At 46.4% G+C, this 23,604-nt stretch overlaps 1 protein-coding gene across 2 annotated transcripts in view; it reads right to left on the minus strand.

Moving 5' to 3' along the window:
• FBLN2 (fibulin 2) overlaps positions 1–13,470 on the minus strand; it is a 92,339-nt gene extending 78,869 nt beyond the window's left edge. Inside the window, exon 1 of one of the 2 annotated variants that reach the window (XM_085302404.1) lies at positions 13,377–13,470. The gene's annotated coding sequence lies outside the window, so the exon portion shown is untranslated. The remainder of the gene's footprint in view (positions 1–13,376) is intronic. The other variant, XM_085302405.1, reaches the window with a different exon arrangement.
• Positions 13,471–23,604: the final 10,134 nt, after the last annotated feature.

Below are 23,604 nucleotides of genomic sequence, written 5' to 3' on the forward strand. Positions count from 1 at the left end.
AAATAAAGATCTTTCAAAGGCTCTGTTGAGAGTTTTTTGGAACTCTGCAGCAAGGTAACCCATGTCTCACCCCAAGCCTCATGCATTGCTTCATGACCCAGAAGGCTTCAATTTATGTCTTTTGTGGAATTTGCTAACCTGCTCTGCTGCATATCCTGCTCTGGTTTGTATTAAGTGCTAACACCATTGGCTTCAGTGGGGTTGCATGCAGCCAAAGTAGCTGCTGAGAGCCACATGCACACAGAGTGCCCTCAGGAGGCAGAGGTACCCAGGCAAGGGAAAGCCAGTGCTCCCAATCAGGACTAAGTCCCTCCAGGTCAACAGAAGTAAACCTGTGAATTAAATCAACAATAAAAGAGAATGATCAAACCACAAGGAAGTTCCTTGTTTCTCAGTTCCTTCTTTTACAAAGGATTCCTAGGAAAGGAAAAACCAAAGATCTTACGGCAGACCAGCTCCAAAAAACAAGAGTCCAAAGGAAGATGAAGTACAGGCACACATCTTCACAGAAAAGGAAACAAGAATGCAAAAATTCCATTGCAAATGCAACTAGTTTCTCCATGACAGGAGATCAAAAGCTAACAACAGCAACCATCAAAACTATAATCAGCACTGGCTGGGGGAAATATATATATATATATTCCTGTCTTCTGGTTGGGGGACATGGGTGGGTAGAACAAAACAAGATTCCAAAATGCTTATTTAGATTCAATTTGGGATGAAAAAGTTATAAATTCTGACATTTCTGAAAAACAACATACTCAGAAACTGATTTATTTCAATCAAAGCCATAACATAAAGTCAAGAGGAAGAATGTTGACTTGACTAAAACAGTTCAGCTGTACTACTTGAAAATGCTGATGAAACCAGTGTGTTCCCACACAACATGTAGACATTAGAAATGTGCAACTTCTTTAAACTAAGAAGAGTATTTTATTGGGAGATTTCTTTCCAGATGGTTTCACTTCAGTCCGGAACTGGAAAGCCTATTCTAGGCAACCAGAGGTGACGAGGCACTTTCCCTCAAAGATTTCATGGGAGCATAGTCTTCCCTTGTGAAAGTTGTCCCAGGGTCCACAGAACAACTACAGAAGGTGTGCATATGTGAAAAAGAGACTGCAGGATCAAGAGCATTCCTTCAAATGTTCACTGAAGAMAGAGACGGTCATTTATAAACAAACAGCAACAAACAGAACAAATTAATCCCAGCATGGAGGACAACACCTGCATGAGATTCCACTGAAGCCCAGCTTTGAAGATGTATCAGCTGCTTAACCAGCTGCAGATCTGTGCAAACAGGTTTAGCTAAAACTATTATTTTCTCTGTTCTGCCTCAGCTCCTCACTAAATTGCCCTTTGCTAGGATGATAAAGATAGAAGTGCTGTTTTGACATACACCTTTTTTTGAAGGGCGTGCAGGGCCAGATGCAAGCCTGACGCAAAAGGAGAAGGTGGCAGACAGCTGCGCGATCACTCCCGCGCCAGGGACAGGAGCACGGGCTGTGCCGGTGGCCTCAGCCACTTACGTCCTTCCATTAACCTATGCTCGTGTTTCCTGAATGCAAAGRAACGAGGATGTCGCTGCAATCAGCTGCCGGAGGGGAAACGAGGCATGGCGCAGCGGCCCTCCCCACCTGCACAAAGCAGGCTCGCCAGCCCACGGGGATCCCACCAGCCCCGTTCCTGGTCCCCGCAGCGTTGCACCGCCCAGGCCTGCTGCCAGGGCTCGGGCTGCACATCGCAGCCCTCACCCGTGACACCGCATCTCTCCTCTACCGCATCGGTGAAGCGCTCCGAAAAGCGGAGCGGTAGGCTGACGCGCGTGTGCACGCCCACACTGCATAACACCGCTAATGTATTTTGCCAGTCTGTGTATTTTAGCACCTCTCCCCAGCCAGACCTTTCTGGTCCGCTGCAGCTGCCAGCAGCTCTTAAATGKCTGCGGTCACAGTTTCAAACTAAGGCAGGAAGAAGGGAGGGGACGGAAGGAAATATCAGTTTAAGAACAATCCCTTTTAAATGCAAGAGAAAATGGAAATTTGTGAGAGATTTTTCTTGTATGAAAAACAGAAGAAGCCCTCAGCCCGGTAAGCCCCGCCTGGGCTGCGCCAGCCAGGGGATTAGCTCTTCCCTTCACACCCGCACAACCTGGAAACTTGTGATCTCACCAAACGCTGGAAGGGAGAATTCCTGGCTATCCCCAGCCCGTCCCACCGGCAGAGGTAACTCAAGTGCTGCTCACCAGAAGAATGAAKGAAAAGCTGGAGAAATGTTTCCTTTAGCACTCCTCTGCGATACGCAGCGCACAGAGTTCGTCCTTTCTGCCCGCTAAGTAACAAGACTTGAGACAGGCTGGAACCAGACTTTGCATCTAGAGCGCCCGCGTTGGGGGGGAAGAGGAGAGGGGTAGGATAAACCACAAAGCAAATCCAAATCCAGTCAGCTGCTCTTCCTTTCTCGTATCGAAAGTAAAGCACAAGATGCTTAGTCACTTCAGTGTCGCCAGTGCTCCGGTCCTTGGCAAAAATCAGCCAGTTTTCAGAAGTCACAGCTCTCGCAGGCAGCTTTCGTCTGCTTTATTTTTAATAAGAAATGAGTTACTGCTCCCCTCCCCCCTTTTCAGAGAAAAGATTAGAAAATACACAGTTGGGAACCTAGAGACTTGTTAACTCAATGGAGACCTCAGGAGTGGCAAAAACAAGGAGCAGCGGCGCGGTACCCGAGCTGTGCCCAAGGAGCGGGGCAGCTGGGAGAGCTCCTTCCCCGCAGAGCGCCCCGAGGACAGCTCCAAGGAGGTTCTCCAAGGGGTGCTCCATGCCCACATCCAAACAGCAACCCAATACACTGCAGCAACRGAAAAGCATCACCCAAGGTACTTAGGAGGAAGTAGCCAAGCATTAGCAGTAGYGGCCAGCCAGCTCTGCCTCATTCTTCCAGAACATGCAGCTCTTGAAGCCACCAGTGAAGTCCTGGAGGGTGAAGGCAGCCCGGCTCCAAGGGAATGACAGGGCAGCGCCTGGTCAGGAGAGTCTGCAAATAACATCTTGGGTCTGGTGGGTCAGAGCTCGCCCTCTGCCCAGACCTGCCCAAAACAGCAGCGCAGGTATTTGGCTCACTGGCGACGTTCTTTGTCACCGGGAGCTGCCGCTGCAACAAATTCAGAGCGAGTCAGTGGGAGGATGGCAGCTGCGAGGGGAGCGAGAGAGAAGCGCCCCACACGGCGGGGAGGAGGCGAGCAGGAGCCCAGCCGGCCCCGTGCGCGCGGAGCGGCTGGTCYTTGCCCAGCTCCAGCACGCTGGCAATGGAGAGCTCGGGAACGGGGCTGGGCGCGGATAGAGAGGACCAAGGCAGCTGGAAGACCCCAAGCCCGCTGCCCCCGCTGCGAAGAGCCCGCGCCGCGAGGAAGGGGGCGCGCACCTGGGAGAGCCATAAAAGCAGAGACCCTGGCGACATCCTCGCCCGTCACTGTGTTTAACTCTATTTTCCCAGAGCAGGGCYGCCAGGGCCCTCATCCATCAAGCCAAGAAGATTCAGGCTCCCTCGGCATGCCGTGAACGCAGTGTCAGTGGACACGATACTCTAGCAGCCCTTGCACACAGCCACGGCCGGGTCACTCAGCTCGCTGCAGAAGGAGCCTAACTTTTTTCAGTGAAAATAAGTATGTTTGTTATTGATAGACACATTCTTTACAACACCAAACTTCAGGTGACCGTATATGTACCTCAAAAACACAACTACATAATCCAGCTATTTTCATGACAGTCAAAAAATCTGAGTTTTTTTTTAAAAAAAAAAAAAAGTGAAGCAAACTGAGCGAAGGCCGTTCAAGAACATTTCCCAGGACACAGCCAACAAAACCTTGTCAAAGCTCACAAGTTATGAACTAATAAGAGCGCTCTTTTGGCAGCATGTGGGCAAGGCACGTCCCTCCGCTCGGCAGCCCCTCGCACGCAGGGTGAGCCCCAGGACATGCAGAGCTCCCTCAGCTCCCTCAAACGTTCTCCAGGATATTCCGTTCCTCTGCTCATTCCCACTGCTGCTCAGAGCTCACATACGTGCACGGCTGCTACTCACTGTCCCCAAGGCAAAAAACCATTGCAGGCTCAAGGACCGTGGCATGCAAAGTCTGAAAGTCTCATTCCCTTTCCCTCCCTCGATCTCCTCTCCCCATTTCTTCCTTCTTCAACTACATGATGACAGTGCTACTTTAAACTTACTTTAAGCAACGCAGAGATTCAGCATTTGGGTTTCTTAGTTTTCTTACTGCAATGTTCTATTTCCCACTAGTCCTGCCAGCACGTTGACCCCCTCAGCCCTAAGCAGTGAGAGAATCAATAACCAGATTTTTTGGTGGGACTTTAGAGCRTACAGGCACTAAACAGAAGCACATCTGCTTATTTTCAGGTAGCCCTCTGGAACAGTTGAAAATGAAAGTTTCCCCCACCACACCATAAAATACAAACTAGGCAAAAGAAATCCTGCTATTTAATTGACGGTTTAGCAAGTGATGTTTCCTACCCTGTGGCAGTGTTTGGAAGTAATTAACAACCGTTTTCACTGGGGGAGGACTGAAAGGACCAGCATTACCATTCAGCACTGTCGCCCTGCCAGGCAGAGCCACCACAGCTCTCCCATTACCCCGGGGCCTGAACTTCAGCGTTAGCATTGGGGAACTTGATTTGAGACTCTCCAAAATACATCACAGGGGTTTGCCTCAGTCTGACAACTCACTTCAAAGGAGCATCAAAACGAAATTTCAATACTATAATTTTGTAGTAAATAATTTTTCTGTAAAAATGCCCTGACATTGTCATGATTAATAGTGAAATTTTACCCACTGATAAGGAGAAAAATAATGCTTATTTTACAGCTAGCATTTTACAGTGCCTTACTTTTTTCTTTGCTTCACAGTTTCTCCACAACTTTACACACAGCTGTCAGCAGAACTCTTTTGATCCACAATACACGTAGTTGCCCTCTACAGTCAGGATTACCCTAGGAATAGGCTGCAAATTGTGACATTTTCCCCTCCAAATGCACAACGATCTTTACAATGTAGCAAAATACCCAGAAGGACTTAAGATCAAACCCTTTTCTTTTATGACTCAACAGGATCCACATCCAGCTCTCAGGAGAGAGAATGTGCTCTCAGGAACCAACTGTAGCAACAAACCAGCTCCTTTCATTAGCTGTACTCTGCTGCACAGCTGAGAAAATACATCTTCTGCTCTCCCAGCTGCCAGAACGCACCTAGCTGCGAATCTCACAACAGTAGGTGAACTTATGTACGTGCACTGTCCTCCTGCCGGCGTTCCGGCTCTTAAGCAAACACTACGCAGAGACAGCGGACGAGGCCGTCGTGTTCTTTGTCCCAGGCAGACAGGGCGCTCCTGGCCCTATTCCTCTGCATAAACGCTGGTGGGAAAGAACGGGAGAAGGAAGACCCCACAGCGTATTCTGTCTCCTGGATTAAATGTCAGTGCAAATTTTCCCACCGTAGCTTGCAATTCTGTTCACGTTTTGGAGGCATCACTCTCACAGCTCACTGTCTTTTTCACCTCCTCCCCATGCTTGAAGAAAATACCGTTGCCTCAGGTTGCTGGGATTACATTTTCTTTCTTAAAGTAATCTTTCACAGAATCTTTCATTTGCAAAATCTTCAGTCCTATACCTACCCCAAGTGCATTCTTACTGGTGGAATCATCCCAGATTAGACGGTTTTGAACTCAATAGCAATCCTGGGGGGGAAGAATAAGCAGCACAAGTAGAAGCAGCTGCCTCAACCACCACTTCTAGCTCCAAAACTCATCTGGATATCTCATCTGGCACAAACCAGAAGGCTTTACTGCGAGACAGGTTGTGCAGGACCTTTACTGCCAGGGACCAGTCTGCACCTGAAACTGCACACAAGAACCTTGGGCACAGGAGGAAATGGAGGTGCAAGAGATACATGGTGGATGCATCTCTAAACAAACTGGTACCAGCACCACTGTATTTAAATTGTCACCTCCTCATTTCTCTATTTCCTATTATATGGGTTTCTACAAGCCATGGAGGAAACGGGGTTCAGATACCAACTCCATAAAGAAAGGCTGGGTAAGGATCCAGCCTTGTTAGTCTGCATTGAAAACAGTTCAGCTAATGAATCTGGTTGAGTATTTGCCCAAATATTCTTTGGTATGAAGGGCAGAGACTCAGGTTTATTTCAGCACTCACATACATGCCTTCTCTCCACGTGCTTCATGAAACTGTGGACTGTTGGCTAAGTGTAGTTAGTGAACTACATGTAAGAGCTGTTCTCAACTATAAATTAATGAAGTCCAGGATGCCACAATATGCATCAATGATGATATATTCTTAAGGAATGGTTTCCTTTCATATGGTTACAAAAAAAAGAAGCCCAAATCAGGGTTATTATACATACCGATTAAATGCTTTAGCTATAGAATAAAATTATTATTTTAATGGAGAAAAAACTAGAACATTTGGTTAAAACGTTCTCACAGAAATGTTAATTACTACAGACGTTAAACAAATGGAAATCAAAGCCTACTATTTGTCGAGCACTTTGAAAAGTTTTAATGCAAAAACATGCTGGAAAGAAACCTGCAATTTTCCCCCATGAATGAAAACAAAATCCCTGTAGCTGAAGCCTACATCTATCATGCTGCTAATCAGTCAGCAGTCACAGATGTAACCGTCAATCAAAACTACTCCTGCATATACTTTCCATAAAAGATAATGGAATTAATTTGGTTCATCGGATACTGAAACGTGAAAAGATGCACATTCTGCTCGTTCATCTTAGAGCCTATCATTCAGAAACTATCACATTGCCAGATGTAACTAACAGAAGTTACTGTTGCAATACCTCCCATTTCCACCCTGTGTTCATTCCTCAGTGGCCTGCAGGGATTGTGAAGAGTTGCGTTATGAATGTTGGGAGTTGCTGCATGACTCCTGGTTTTGGAAAGTAAACTCTCCTATACTTCGCAGGCTGAACACGAGCCTAGAGAAAGTTTTGCTCCTTGGTGGCCGTCAAACCCGTGGGTGATGAGAGAGGCAGGTCACATAGCTGCATGAACTCAACTYGACTAGGACAACTTCTACCTCCTACGGACAGATAAAGTTCATGCCTCACCAGAGAGAATCCGGTTGGACTGCCCTCCGATCCCCATTTATCCTCCAAGAGACGCACAGGCCAGTGATGCTACCTCTGTTTTTAAATATAAAAATCTAGAGAAGCATTTCAGATGAGACAGCTTCATCCAAATTCATTTATAACTAACCTGAAGTAGATTTAATGCTATTTAGAAGTCATCATAAATGAAAGAATTGACTAGTACTTTGAACCTGATGAAAGTGAGACATCTAGTACTACTCCATGTTGAAAGATCGCAGCGTATACGCAAACACATATGTACATCTATATGTACCTAAAACACACATATAAATACTCGCATTTCTTGTAATCCCCTGGCATGTTTCTACCCTCTAAAGAAGGTCAAGGTAATGCACAACCCCTTTGGCAGCCTGCGTACAAAGCACTCGGTTTCTGGACTCTTTCCATAGACTTCAGTAGCTTTGGATCAGACCCAAGCTGTCTGAGATGTAGCCTTAATATGGAGGATAATTTTCTGGAGATACGAGCAGATTTTATTCGCATATACAGTACAGAATCTCAGACTGACATACTCAGAGATCACAAAAAGTCTGCTTTAGGTCTAAATGCACCTAGTTAAATTCTGCCCTCAGATGCCCATATGCACTTCTTGTATCCATAATGTACCATATTTACCCTACAAAACAGAATGATGTTAGAAGAACAAATCTTGTAAGCTATCTTTGCAAGCTATACGTTACATTTTCTATCACCACAAGAAGCTATTATGGACCTCTATGTAAATGTGTGGTCTATATGCCTAAATATTTTAAATTATTGATCATCAACAAATACAAGTAAACCCATGTTAACTTGCAGATARGGGCAGAATATTCAAAACTAGAAATTTCTACACCCTGGAGTTGTTAATGCTGCAAAATCTAGCTTTTTCTAGTGAGTGACATAACATGTTTTCTTAAGATATCTAACAAAATGGAAATTTCACCTTTTTTTTTTCTCCTTTTCTTGCGTAAAACTGAAAGCCTTCAGCAGCTTTTGACTGAAGTTAAGACAATTCTTGTCACTTTAACTGTTGCTCAGCAGAGAACAAGTTCATCAAGGAAACTAACCTGAGTTTCTCCAACATTTATTAGAAAAAGTCAGATCCTTTCAAATACAATTAAAAATAAGTTAGCCCCACTTAATTGCATAGACTTTTAGTGAGAGAGAAAAGTGATACAATCCAAACTTTGCTTTTCATGCCAGGCCACATCTAGGTATTCCTGCTATGCTGGAGAGAGACTCCAGAGCAAGCAAATGCTTAGAGTTCTATTCTTGTTTAAATTATATACAAGCAGCTATTCCCACTAACATAAAATGCTGATAGTTTTTTTTTTTTTTAAACATGTTAGCTTAGAGGTGTATATAATTTAAATAATAATATTACTTCTTTTCCTTTTACATCTTGTTTTTGTTGAATATGCTAATCAAACAATAAATTGAATCTGATTTTCATTAAAATGAACAATATTCGAAGTAGCGGTATGGAGAAAGGAGCACAGCCTATTTGCTCTTGGGAGCCTATATTTAAAAAAAACTAAATTATATTTTGACCAATATTTCTCCCGTAAGGGGAAGAAGCTTGTATTTTATTTTCCAGCTGTATAAAACCTAGAATTGTAAGAGGATTTAAGCAAGAGGAAATAAATCATTAATTCAGTGGAAGAAGAATGAGCTGATACTCCCTCCCTTCATGCTCCTTAGGTACAGTCCAGCACAAGATTAGCAAGAAAAAATCAAGATGACAAAGTCACTAGTATGTAAAAGATAAAAATAAGGTCTCCCTAAAACATTGAACATTTGGTGTAAAAAGAAACTACGAAAAGTAAGCCCACACGATTAGGAAGACAACATACCCTCCACAGCGAGAGCAGAGGTATCCCAGCTGTCCCGGCTGCCCTCAGCTCCTTCCACCAGCGCTTCCACGGAGGCGGCCTCCGAGCCCGGGGCCTCCAGCAGAAAGAGCCGCCTGCCGCGGCCGTCCCGCGGCGTGACCTCGCCTCCCCCCGGATGATTTTAAACACTTTGGCAGCCCGGTCAGACGTTCACACCCAGCTGACTGCTCTCAGAGCCTGGGAGGGGGAAGATCTGCACCAATTTTCCAATCAATATAAAGTCACTGTAACTTTTGCAGAATCATTTCTGCAAGAAAGTAGCCAATCCTGTGATCTTGAGAATTCAAAGAACAAAACAAAGGAGATCGCAAACCTAAATTCTCTGACGATCACAGGTTTACTTTAGCTTCAGTTTTCTAGGAATTATGTAATTGATGGAATCTCCTGTAACATTTGTGGAGAGATGGGTGAACCTTCAGAAAGCAACTAATCTCCCTGATGCTCACTTCAGGATGGAGGGATTGCCCCTAGACATGAGCTTGTTTTCACACATTGTACTGGGAGCTCCACCTTGCTTTCAGGTGGATAAAGCTGAAGAGCCTGTGACTTCTCAGTTTGCAAAGGAGAAGCTCAAAGAGAATATGATCTCAGCTCACAGAATTGTGAGAGGGACAGAAAAACTGAATGGGAAACTTCTGTTCACCAAACCACGTAACATTAGGACGAGCGGGTACCTGATAAAACTAGATTGGCTTAAAACACGAGCATTGCCCTGAATGAAGAATGGACTGGGGAAGAGGCTGAACTGCGCTCCCAAAGGTGCATGGTCCACACACCTACCATGGACCTGGGATCAAATCCTAACTACCTCTAAAGCTGTATAACTTGAGGAAACGTGATGGGACTCTGGCCATAACCATTCCACACGATAAACACCTCTCTGGAAGAAGCTCAGGTTAAAGTTATGAAGAATATTGGTTTTAAAGCTGGAGGTTTTATGAGGCTTCCAGGCATAAGGACTCTGTACCACACTAAATAAAGCAGCATACCACCAACCATCAACACAGAGGTGGTATGAAACAGCAAGAGGCTCATACCTGCCTATACATTCAGTACAAATTTGCTGCTCATCCTAAGTTTCTACCTGCTGCATAAAGTCACAGACAGATTGGTGACAACCTTAAACTGAATGCAGAGAAACAGTACAGCACAGATGTGTCAACGCAGACCGTAGCTGTTAGCAATTATCCTCAGAAGTAGATCTACTGTCCAGGTCTGCAGGTCTGCCCCTAGCCTCACAGACAGATTTGTGAAGGCAAAGAGACACTGRAAGTGCTCAGTGCTATCCTAAGTCCAGGCAGTTCTGTTTCTATGAAGAGTGGAGACAAAAAATCTCCAAGGCAATTATCCTCTCAGCTTTTCTAACCATTTTTAGCAATTAAATCTACTTGAAATTCCCCAAAAATAATATAAAAATACATCATTCATTCCTGTTCTTCTCTAATACAGATCAGATTATTTTCATTGCATTTGCAGAGAGCTCTCTACCTCCAGCAGCTGCACCAGAAAATTTGCAAGGGCTATTGGGTCCTGTTTTCCTCTACTACTTCTCGGCAGATCTGCTTGACTTCGCAATGAGAATGAATGACAAGCTGCTGTTCAAAGATCACCTAAGTGAGCACGGAGAAAGAAGATTTCAAAAGTAGCTATGTTTCTCCACATGGAGAAGAGAAAGGAGAGGAGAAAGCAATCACTGGCCAACAGGCAGGCTAGGAGAATCACAACAAGACTCTGAAAAATGATGGAGGTCCAACATTCAGACAAGGCTTCTGGTCATTTAGAAGCATGGAGAAGGAATCTGGTGCAACTCTTTGCAATTCTCCCACTCCTGTGTTTAACTTCTTGGACTATTTTCTATGGAGGACGAAAGATGTTCTGCTGCATTCTGTGGGGTTAGCTACATTATACATGAATGTAATAGGGACTGTCAGGATTCTGGTTTTCATTGCTACACACAATTCTCCCAGAGCCCAAACTCTACAAATCAAATAAGACAGAGCTTTATTGCTTGGAGACAAAAATGAAGACACAGCCTATCTATTTAATTACAAATGTAACATGCTCCTCCTGTACACAGACTACTGTCAGTATATATTGACCATGTTATATGCTGACCACTGTCTTCCGAATCCTAATATGCAAGATTTCCCATTTGGGATATGTAACCAAAATAAATATTCACAAATGTTAAATGATAGCTTTCCACATTACCTGCCAAAGCACACTACCACCTCAGCCTACAAACACTGTTTTTCTTTCAGCAGAGGATTTCAAGTTGTTTGACTCTGCCCTGTTTATTTTACACAAATGCTATTTCTTTCTTACAGATGGATATGATCTGTTGAAGACCTGGAACATTTTATCCCATTGCAAAACTCATTCAAAGTACCATCTGTTCTTCCTGCAGGGGCACAGTAATGCCAGAAATTGTTTAACATTCCATAAATTAAGACCATATAATGGATAGCTCATTGTTAAAGCGAAGTAAGAAATCATTTGGAACCTGATGACAGACCTTTTTTCTGGGATTCTGTCTTAAAAATAGTATTTGGTCTATTATTTTTGGTTTGCGTCTTTAAAAATTTCACGTGTAATGCTAAGCAGCAATCTAGACCATCTAATGTTTGACTTTAGTATTGTTTCCATCAGTGTCACTGGGGTCCTTTTAACAACTTCAGCAGAGTTTTGACTGGGCCAATGGGTTGGAACAGATTCACTTGAAAACCAAGTTCTGTTCTCATTTACTCCACTATTTATCTATTGTGTCTGCATGATATACTTACACCAGCTAAGAGAACAGACTTCAATCCTGAATTTAAGAGCCATTAAAATATGTCTTAGTTTACAGATGTTACACTAACATGTTGCACTTACATACATACACATACCACACACACACGCTTCCACATACCTGGAAAAAGCTCCAGCCAGAACTGAAATGCTACCTGTCACTGCTTCCTACCTCCAAATGCTAAGACACGCTATAACTGCTGTTAACATGTATCATTTAACACTAAACAGCCTTCATTTGCCATCCGTACAGAGAAGCTGCAGATAAAAGGGAAGTGTGTAACAAAAAACAAAACGCAGACAGAAAAGAAATCAGGAGTACTTAATTGGAAAAAAATGGCTCTATAAAGTCCTCCACCCAAGAGGAGGCCTGGCGATGGCACTCTGCCCAGCGAGACGGGGATCTCGCGGACAAGCATTTTTCTTGTAACATGCAACTCGTTACACGCGTAGCGCCGCTCATGGCAGCTACGCTCCACATGTCCAACCCAAACGCAATTCGTCTTAAATCAGAGGACTATTATCTACCAGCACGTGCCAACAACAGTTAATGAAAAAGGTAAATGACTCCTACTCTTTTTAAGTGATAAGAATTAGCATCCAGAGCCTAAGCTCTGGATGTTGTAACCCAAGGCTATAAATTAAGTCTGTGCAGTTATTATAGTGTCTTTGTGAAGCTCCCACATTCCTATAATAAAACTCAGAGGAGCACAGCGCTTTTCCCCCGACCGCTGCTATTCCCGGAGACAATGCAGATATTTTTCCATCACATCAGACCCTTGGCTGCGGGGGCTGGGCAAGGCAGCCGGGAGGGGGAAATGCAACTCGAGAAGTGGTAAGTGTGTCAAAATCTGAATTACTTGGAGATATTTCGCAGCACAATCATCCTTTATGCTCGCGTCGCTCGGCTCATATGGCTCACATTCAGCCTGTCACACTGAATCATTGCTACTTCTTGACTTACATTAACAAAAACAAACCTCACTTTTGCTTCAGTACGTGAGGTAAAAGGCTGTCGCGATCGCAGTCCAAAGGCCAGAGGCAGCACTGGAAATCACTGTTTTTGCAAGAAGCCCGCTCCGGAGGGGAGGGTGAAGCAGCCGGCGGAGACCCGGCCAGGACCGCGAGCACGCGCGTCCCGCTGCGGAGCGCCCTGCAGAAAGCCCTGCGGCGAACAGCTTTGTCCGCGGGCAGAGCGGTCGCCGCTCCGGCAGGTTGGCTAGCAAAGCAAATCCCCCCCTCTCTGCTTAAGCCTTTAAACCGCACCAAACGGAAGATACTTAGCACGAGCTTCAGATTTTGATTAACGGTTAGCAAGGAAGGCTGGAAAAGAAAGTCAGCGCAAAACCAAAGGGTAAACGCGGCGAGATACGATCTCTGCAACCAGCGGAGCACGGGCAGAAAGCAAAACGAGCGCTCACAGCCGCCCCGCACGCCTCACAGCAAAGCCGCGGCAGACGCCCCGCTAGGGAGGACTCCCGGCGCCCCGCCGCCGCGCCGCCCCGCGCCGCCGCTTGCTCTCCTGTCACCTTTTGTCTCCAGGCACGTTAGCTGCGCTCTGCTCCACGCGCTGCTCGCGCTCCCAAATTCCCTCTCCCAGCTCGAGCCGAGGAACTGCCCAGATTTTGTAGTGTAATCTGAGCAGGGAAGTACCGCGCGCCTATGATATGGTTAATTCGCTTTTTACCCCCCGCAACGCCTCAGGAAGCGGCTCGGTGCTGCGGAGCGGCGCTCGCCCCCCGGCCCGGCCAGGCCCGGGCGGCGGCAGCGCCGGGCACCGCGGCAGCGCCGGCTCCCACCTCCCCACCCCCGCGGGCCGCGCGCAGGGGGACGCGGTGCCCGCGGTGGTGGCCCCTCAGCCAGGCGTCGTGGGACCAAGGGGTCCCCGGCAGGGCGCTCGCCGGGCACCCGCGGCCCTGGGTGCCGGCAGGGCTCGGCCCACCGAGGCTCCCTGTGGAGCCCGCCAAGGCTCACTCCACGGACGCTCGTTCAGCCCACAGACCTTTGGCCAGCCAAGGCTCGGCCGATGGGCGCGCGGCCCAAGGAYGCTCGCTCGGCCCGCAGCGGCTCGGCCCACAAACCCCCGGCTGGTCGATGGACACTCGGCCCGCGGCAGCTCGCTCGGCCCGCGGCAGCTCGGCCCACAAACCCCCGGCTGGTCGATGGACGCTCGGCCCGCGGCAGCTCGCTCGGCCCGCGGCAGCTCGGCGCACCAAGGCTTGGCCCACTGCTTGGTCCCAAGCACCACGCACCCAAACCTGGGCAATCACCAGATGAGCATCAATTTTGTGCAGGTTTTTACTGAACGTTTTAAGTCTTGAAAAGGTCTTGAAAAGTGCAACCGGTCAATGGCTGCGTCATTTCCCTGCGTTCGTGAGAGCAGATGCTCTGCAATCCCACTGCCGATGCGGTCAGTGTTTCCTACGCTCCTAAATCAAGTTACACAGGGAAGGAGGAGGCGCATCCAGCCCCACCTGGCAGGGGCTTCCCAAGTGAACCGGAGTTTTCTATTCGCCCTCTCAGCCAAGTGTAGACAGATGGAGGGAGCAGCTATATCTGGTTTTAAATAACTAGAAGAAATTAAAGGGGAGCACCACCGAGGGATCCCGGGGAACGGAGGCCCTGGAGGCCCAAAGACGGCAGAAACGAGAAAAGCTTTGGGGAAACTTTCACTCACGGCCAGAAGCCAGCAAAACAGTTTCATTTAAGGACCCTGCTTTTTTAAATACTTGACCACATGAGAAGCACCAGCAATTAACTTACGTGTGATTCCCAGTGGTCCATACTGCATTTCCACAGTTATCCATTCTCCAAACTCTAGACCTTTGGATAAACTAGATTATTCTACAGTAAAGGCCCCTGTCCCACCTTCTCAGTCGAATACTCGACTAAAATTACTTGTTYGAAATCAGCATGAGTGTAAGGTAAGACTGGAAATAGCATAATATATAASAGCATAGTCAGAGGGGAAATATACAGTCTTTCATAATGGATTCAAGACCTCAATTAGCCAGGAAAATTATCTTGCTCGGTTACAACRAGGCGTCCACAGTCTGCAGGCTGGCACGAGCACCACCGGCAGTCCGTCCGCGTGCCCATCACCACTGCTCAGGCCTGCCCGCCGCGCGGGGGCTCGGGAGCCCTCGCAGGCGCCTGCCCGCCAGGCAGCCCGGGCGCCCACAGCCCGCACGCTCGGCAGTGCCGCCGCCGCCGTCCCCCCTGYGGTTCAGCTCCCGTCTTCTCTGCATGCACACAGACCCGCAACAGCTTAATTTTGATCCTACACGCCAGGATAAGAATAACATACACAACCATGTCTTAGTACAGTACCCAAAAAGCAAGGAATGACATTTTTAAAAGAATTCATAATCTTGGGAGTTTTTTGAAGTATTTCTTCAGTGGGAATTGTGCTAGAGCAAAGAATGCAAAACTCTGAAGCTTCCAAGAGGGGGTCATGTGAAATTACTCGGTTTCAAGATTTTTCCAAATTGCTAATATTTTGATTCTGAATACATTTGTAAGAATCTGCCAACAAACAACTTTTCATCATCAAAACAGGCATCTTTTGCACAGATTTTCACTGTCTTTCTTTGTCAYAGGTTCAAACATAGGTCTTGTAGCAAACTTATGCCATTTCTGTAGAAACTTCGGCAATCCACAATGACATAGCAGATTTTTTGGAGGAAAAAAAAAACACTAAAAAGAACAAAGAACGTCCTTTGTTTCAGACAAAGAATTTCAGGAGAAACCACAAAATGTTCAAGCAAAACATTAAACATTTGATTTTCCACCGATTTTGCCAGCAGTGTAAGTTTTCCCATAGTTCTAATATCAGTGTCCCTAAGAAGGGGAGGGGAGGTAGGTCAGATAGGCTACCGTCACTCYGCAACTTCAAATCTGTGGTAATTAAAGGGGGATAAAAACAGGATGCGATTTGCAGAAAGCATTTTTCTCCTTTAACTTAKTTTTTCTTTTGATGAGGAAATGAGACCTTCATACTTAATTTAACCATCAGGAAAAATGTCATAGAAAAACAACCAGAAGAAGTTACTAGTGTTATTACACAACGTCCTGGGCCCTAATTCTGCCCAAGTGCTCACTTGGGACCACCTAACCCTGCACACAACCCTAGCGACCCGTATGAAGGTCAACACACTTTGTACTTTCGAGGCTAGAGCCCAAGCATGTGGCAGATTTTATTTAGTTTCTCTAAACAAGTTTTAGAAARACAGATTTAAAAAGAAATGGGAATATTTCAGTTTAAACCCACTGGAGGCTATCTTATTTAACACAACACCTGCTTGCCTGACACGCTTTGCAGCCTGTTACAGTGTTTTTTTGTTTTTCMTCCAGTGTAAAGAGATGTCACAACTGTGGCAGCACCTGACACTTTACTTCCACATTAGGGAATCAGAGTCCAGCACTGTACAAGCATGGAAACAAAAAATTTCCAGCCTCAGCGAGAGGTAACCAAGAACTAAAGCAATGTAATCAGGAACTACAATTAAATATGTGAAACCTCTAGTCCAGAGTATGCTTCAGCTTTACGATAAATAGCATAAAGTACTAATTTAGTTTTTTGCCTTTTAAAGGAGGAGAGATTTTAGTAGAGCAAAATATACTTAAATGAATTTCTTTTTTTGATTACCAGCACCTTAGTTGATTTTTATTTAAGTACAGGAACAAAAGTGAAGTGCTCAAGTTAACCAKTTTTCCAAGATTCAAGAGACACTATTACACGATATAGATATCCTAGATTCAGATGCTTGCAACACCCTAGGGTGTACTCCACTACATCAACACTTCAAGAAAAACACAAAAAWCTTAAAACAGGAAAAGAAGGGAGATTGCTTATCGTGCGCTCTTGCTAATAACAACTGTTTTACAAAAGCCCACAAGCGATTCCTCTGCTTTTCACAGGGCCCGTCCTGGCCCCGAGCAAGCAGCCGTGCCAGGAACCAGCAGCCCATCGGAAAGCAGGTTACCTTTTGGGCTTCGCTCCCCATCTTGAGAGGCCGGCTTTATTTCACAGCGTGCTGCAGTTCGTCTCCTTGAGGGGATGCGTTCGCACTATTTGTCAGTTCAGGACTGAGAGGTAATCCCCCAAATCAGTTTGCTCTTTATGGTACCACATTACACCCTTTCCAAGCTGCCATCCAAGTTTTAAACATTAATCACACTGACTCCTGAAAAGATAATTAGATGGTATATTATATTGACTGTACAACAGAGCCTCGCACACGAGGCAGATTAGTTCAGGACTTCAAAACCTCACCTGCTCRCTGAATACAAGCATTCTGGTTACAAAAGCTGATCAAGGGAAAAATAAGCCTCAACAGACCTGGAAGAGCCACTGAGCAAGTCTCAGCAGCTCAGCGAGAGAGATGTTGTCCTCTGATGACTGACTTCGTTAAGGTCATTAGGGAGGCCCCAGCGACACCCCCTGCCCCAGCGCGGCTGTGCGGGAAGGAGCCCTCCAGCTGCTCGTCCTTAACCAGCCCCGCTGACTCACCTCAGCAAGGYGAGAGACAAAACCCACAGCCAGCAGGATCACCTTCAACAGTCTAATCAGGGGCTTGAGATAATCCACTTGATTTTGCCTATGGCAAATTAGGAAGCGCTCGGGCAAGCTGTGCAGCCTGCAGGTAGGAGGGCTGCTACCTCCTGCCCGGGGCAGGGATGGCAGCGGCACAGCGCCTTCCGGGGGGCAGGTCCAGCCGCGGTCTTCCCTGGAGGGCACCGATATCACCCTCCCCATCCCAGCATCAAGGGGGTTCATAAAGCTCCAGCCTGGCCCAGCAACCCTGCCTAGCAGAGTCACTAACATCTTCTCTGCCAACTGCATTAGAAGCCAGCAATACATTCCGCAAAGGACAGCTATATTAGAAATAAAACAAAACTGGGCTTTGGAGTCAAAATTCAAATCTGGCAGTCTGTTCCCGTGCAAAATCCATCACGAGTGACACATTCAGGGAGGACAGCTGGAATAAATCCATGACATTTAATGACATGGTAAAAGCAAATCTTGCACAAACAACTTCAAATCATTTGAAATACTAATGTGAGTGGATGAAGCATTGCAGTGCTCACAAGTTACTGTAATCAATCACTTCTAAGCAGTTGTTTTTAATTCTTTTTAAAAATCATGATTTGCAAAAATGATTTTTTTTGCCATTCCAGTCATGTATTTAAAGGTTTCAGGCTACACAGCACTGCAGAGTTTTGTGTGTGTTGTGTCTCCCTCTTATCTAAAGCATTTATGATACCAGCAAAACGAAAYGATGCTTTTTCAGCTACCAGCTTTTCTTTACATGTAACATGGCCTCCAAAGTCCAGCACGTAGTACAGAAAAGCAAAAATCATGGAAGTTGTTTCTATAAAACATTTTGAATGGGATGGTCACAAAAACATGAGTGCTAAATTGCAGTTTAATTTAAATGGGAATTCAAATCTCATAGGCAGCCTTTAAATCTCTGTCTATGCATGCATATCCAGTCTCTTCCTAAATACTTCACAAATACTCAGGTAGCTGAACAGGACTGTCTGTCAAGGGGTAAAATAGTGACTTAAACACTAAATTGTTCAGTCTGAACCACATAGACACCCTTAAGGAATTCGACTGGCCCCAGTCCTTACGGCTACCACAGTGCACTGGCGACCTGCAAAATTTCCCAGAAAAAACTGTTAATGGGATCTGAGCTAAGAAATGGGGGGAGAGGTGCCAAACTGGAACAATTTAGGACATCACTAACATGAGTGTAAGGGGCACATCTTAAGCTGATTCTGTCTGACAAACGCGGTTAAACTGATACTGGACAAACGGCTCAGCTGTCATTTAAGCAAAGCCTAGAGGGGCCACAGCAATCTTTGCTGGGTCTGGCGAGAGCAGAAGTTGGCCGAGGACCAGCAGCTGGCTGGTAGTCCCCCCGCACATCTGGCAGGAGGGACAGAGAGAACATTCACTGCCTTACTGCAAAGTCAGCTAATTTAAGTCAAAAACAAAGGTGGTTTGAGCTAACCTGGCTGACTTTACAGTGAGGTGGATTAGGAATACCCATAAGGGCTTCTGCCAGCACTGTTGGGGAGATCACCTTTGCTGCTTGTATTTTCTACTTCCAAAAAAAATCATGTATCCATGGCTCAGGAATTGCTTCCRCTATCTCCTTCCATCACAAATCTAGACAAAACTAGGTTAAGACCCTTCTTTGACTAGCCATGCATGGGTGTAAAGAGTTACTGGTTACTAAGTGTTTTGCTGATTCASGAAAAAAGGCTAGAAGCCAACTCCTTGTCTCCAAAGTGTGTTCCCTGAACAGTCAACCAGAATGAAAAACAAAACTGAACTAAAAGAAGTTCCATGTTAAGGATCAAAGMAAAAACAAATTCCAGCAAAATAGACAGGAAGGAGGCCTCTGAASTGAGAAGAGACAATTTTTACACCTTCTCTTTGCAAAAAAAAAAGGAGCATGAGACTTGTACTTCTTCACCATATCTTCCCTCCAAGGTCCCCGTAGCACAGGCCGCCTCCTGACGGAGGAGCCYGACATCACATCGGGGTTTGACCCACAGCTGTTGCATCGTGGGACCGCCCTGCACAGAAGCACTTCTCATGCTCTCATCTCCACCCACATCTCTCCAGTACCAAATTCCTGGCACCAGTCGGGACAGCACAGCAGTCATTGCCTGCCTTCATTCATAAAAACGGAGACCACACTGATGAAAGCCACAGGCTGTAGCACACCCAGCAATAAATGTCAGTGACATCTCTCAGTCAAACATTTACTTCCATAATCGCCTCTACTTGGGGAAGCCTGGAGGTCACATCTGGACCAGGAAGTCAGTGAGAGTTGCATGCATGCATGGATCAGTGACARTACTTAAACATCTCTCTGATTTTGGATTGAATCCATAGAGTTCATTAGCAAGCAAGTCAGACAGTAATGTATGGCTTTCTTCAAGCAGATCAGGAGATTTAATTAGCACAGCTTAATTTTAGTGAATAATATCTTAGGTTTGTAACACACAAGAATAAAAAGTTAACTCAAAGGGTCTGATCTTTCTCTAATCATCTTCTGCGGAGGAAGGAGCAGATCCAGGCCATAATGCAATTTCTTCACAACCTGAATGGGCTTTATCTTTCCTTCACTAATTTGATTTCTTCCAAGAACGCCACACCACCATAAGCAGGAGGAAACAAACCATTCTTTGGAAAGTCTCCTTCAGAAATCTCCTTCTTTTAGCTCCTGATCTATATGAACATGGAATTAGAAAGGAACTCCTCAGATATTAAAACCAGGCCCTTGTTATTAAAGGCAATCATGTCACATCCAGTGGGAAAAAAAAAAGTTAATATTATGCCAATATGCTGGCAGGAAATCCAAATTTCCGCTAGTGCAGGAGAATAAGGGGAAGAGCGAAACAAAAGTGAATGCATGAGACCRTATCGCCATATCAGGGTCTCATGCTAAACACATGGATTGTTGGTACCTCTARGAGGTGATAAGAGTTAGAATAAATAAGAGTCAAAGTTCTTTCTGCCACTTGGGATCTGCTTGGGGCTTAGAGAAGAAACACCTCCACACAGCTCACCTCCTGGGAGAGGAAGGTAGGGGAGCTCTCAGAAGCAGGGGGGTTCCAGACCACCAAAGACAGTGGCCATCTCTAGAGGAGACAAGACATCCCCTGAGGGCAATGGCCACTAACTCATCAAGGAAGCAATGCATGGCAGGGGTTTCAGTTAGCAGCACTCCAGTTTCTTCAGAGCATGGCACTCAAAAGCCAGAAGGCAGCTGTAAGAAAGCTTGTGCCCACAGTAAGTCCTTCAACAACCACTGAACTCTTCTGGTTTTGCCAGAAGAAGTTAAATCTCAGCTCTTACTCATAGACCAGGGGAAGAAACTCTAAGGCATGGGAAAACTCCTCAAGAGCAGCTTGACAGAGACCAACATTTCAAACGTCTGTCATCACCTAGTGTAAAGGAAAGCAGCAGCCATGAAAGGGCAAGGCTGGCAGTGGGCTTTGCTTGGTTAGCACAGGATATAAAATCTAAGGACGCAAGGATTCTAGCAGGGACACCAAGCTATGCTTCATTCCCAAAGCCTGCTGTAGTAACTTTTAGAATTGAGAGCAGATACCAGATAGTACAGCAGTAAGAGCCAGAGGAGCCTTTAGAGATATAAAAAAAGATCCCCAAAAGCATGAATTTTGATGTGAAAAAGGTCTTTCACTCTTGTAAGCATTCTGCAGAAGGAAATTGAAAGAGAAAGCAGGCCAGTGCCTGGATCTGGGATGTAACTACTCTCCACTTCCACAAATCCTGAGGAACAGACCACCATGGAGCACAGATGTTCTGACAGCACAGATGTGTCCCAGCTCTGTCCTGCCAATCATTGAGGAACTGTCCAGCAAAACACAAAAATTCAGAAAAGTATAACAGCAGAGCTAAATGCCAACCAGAATGACAGTGAAAGAGAAGAGGTGATCTTCTCACTGCATTGCTGCTCTACAACAATCTATTCCCAGAGCCAAAAGCCATCAGTGGATGTCTAGTGGGCTTCACCTTGCCATACACAGGAAAAGTTACTTTCATGAGTACTCACGAGTACATGAGCATGGTCACAGGTCTTTTCTAGTGTATCCAATGGACATGACAGACACAGTCTTCCCTCAGCTACACTCACCCAACCACCCTTCTGGTCCATGGGTTGCTAGTCCTCCACTGCTGCACACATGAGCAGGACAGAAGGTGCTGATGGTGCTGGAACATCACCCTGGGTGCCATCAGATAGGATGGGACAGGCTGCCCAACACTGACTGCACACAAAATAGAACAGGAAAGTGTTTTATCGAGCTTATGTTGGATCAGATCAGTTTAACTCAGAAGAAGTCTATGATGCAACACGACCACCAAATGCAGCTGAGGTGTTATACTGAACGGAGTAGATGGATGAATAGATAATAGTGGGGGAATTTCTCTAATCATGGAAATGGAAAGCATTTTTCCTACCACCTAAATATTCTGCAAGGCTCACTTTTACCTGTTCTTTATCCCAGCATAGTTTGCAAGGCTATCCCCTGCAGCAGACCCAGTCCTGCAGAGCCATGAAAGTGGAATCACTGAGGAGTTACCAGGATGAGGGAGGGACTGCAGGCTCCAGCAGCTTTGGCATCAGGTTCTGGTYTTTACTGGAGCAGGTGAAGCTCCAGCCACCACAATGAATTCATCAAATCTTGGTCAGAGCCTTTGTCCATGAGACAGAATATATGGATACAGTTAAAATAATACGATTGTTGAAGAATAAGGCAGCACTGGAAAAGTTTTGCCAACACAGTAATGTCAATTAAGGGTGTGATTTTTGGATGCTATTTTTATGCCAACAGCAGCCCTATTAATGCTGGTGTAGCTATGTCTTCAAAGTGATTTTGCAGGCCCAGATGATTCCATTTGGGAAAAGAAGCAGTTAAAAAAAGAGCCTATTTTGGCCTCTGTAGGTCCCATTCTGCCATTAGGGAAAAATCTTTCATAGTAAAAATAATTTCATCCGTCCAGCAAYAAGGATGTTTCATGTCTATAAAGCTGTATGTTTCTCAGGTAATTCTATACCCACTAACCGTATACCACGAACTATAATGATTTTTTTCCCCTTTGTTAAATCATGCTGTAATCAAGTCAGTAGTAAACCAGTGTCTCATCTGTACATGAACGGTGCCCACAGCCTCCCTCTGCCACAGGAGGGACAAAGATGCTCCACAAAACGCCTTCCCTTAGGGGATGTGGGAAAGCAGAGGCTTTCGGTGCTGACRATCCCGTCAGGAGCTGTAGGGGCTGAGACACTCTCAAGCACCTGCCTCGTCACCTCTGCACGCCAAGCAAGAGCCAAAGAAAGGCAGCACTACCACAGCTCTGTAACGATAACGGCTCTTCTGCACCGAGCGGTTAGAGAAAAGCCCACCCAAGGACCTTCCAGCAGGTGGTAGGGACCACGCGCCCGGCGCTGCCTCTCGGGCCGCGGGCCCGGGGGCCGCTTGGCGCTGCAYGGGACGGCCGGGCTCCAGCATAAGCCTTTGAGTGACAGGAGGCCGAGATAAGGCGAGAGGAGAAGCGGGGGCAGAGCCCAGACTGGCTCTGGTTCCAGCGCTGAACATGCCATGAGCGGCTCTGCTGCGGGGAGCCGGACTTCTCTGTTCCTCCAAGCCTGTTCCCCGCGGCACCGCGGCCCCGCTCCGTGCAGCAGGCTCACCGGGAGCGCGAGCGCCCGCAGCGCTCGCCCGCGCACGCCACCACCGCCAGGCAGCACACGCTTTTCCTAGTTATCCCGCATATTTTTTCCTCTTCCTTTCAAACCTCCCACGGGTTTTCGTTAAGCTCAGACGAGGCGAGCAGCTCCGTGCAACTTGGAGAACACATTTATGGAACGATTTGGCCAGATCTCCCCACCTCCAAATGACATTTCATTCAGAAGCGTGTCCCCCTCCCCTGAACCGCAGGCTGCTCACGCCTCCGCCCAGGGAGTTGTTTTCAGTAAAGCAACAGTTCTGAAACATCTTCAGCAACTTTTGTGCTTTGACAATTTGCCACTTTCAGAGAAAAAAAAATACAAGATTAAGGAAATATTTGCATATTTGTCCCGGTAGCCAGGAAACGGCTTTGGATCGCCTGCCCCGTGCCGGGGGCTGGAGCCCGCCCCGGCCCCGGCCCCGGCCCCGGCGCCGCCGCGGGGTCCGCGGCCGGGGCAGCACCACGGAGAGCTCCGGGCG

The sequence above is a fragment of the Rhea americana genome, unplaced genomic scaffold (genome assembly GCF_003343005.1).
Source record: "Rhea americana isolate MKP2758 unplaced genomic scaffold, rheAme1 scaffold_19, whole genome shotgun sequence".
In the NCBI taxonomy this organism is placed as follows: Eukaryota; Metazoa; Chordata; class Aves; order Rheiformes; family Rheidae; genus Rhea; species Rhea americana.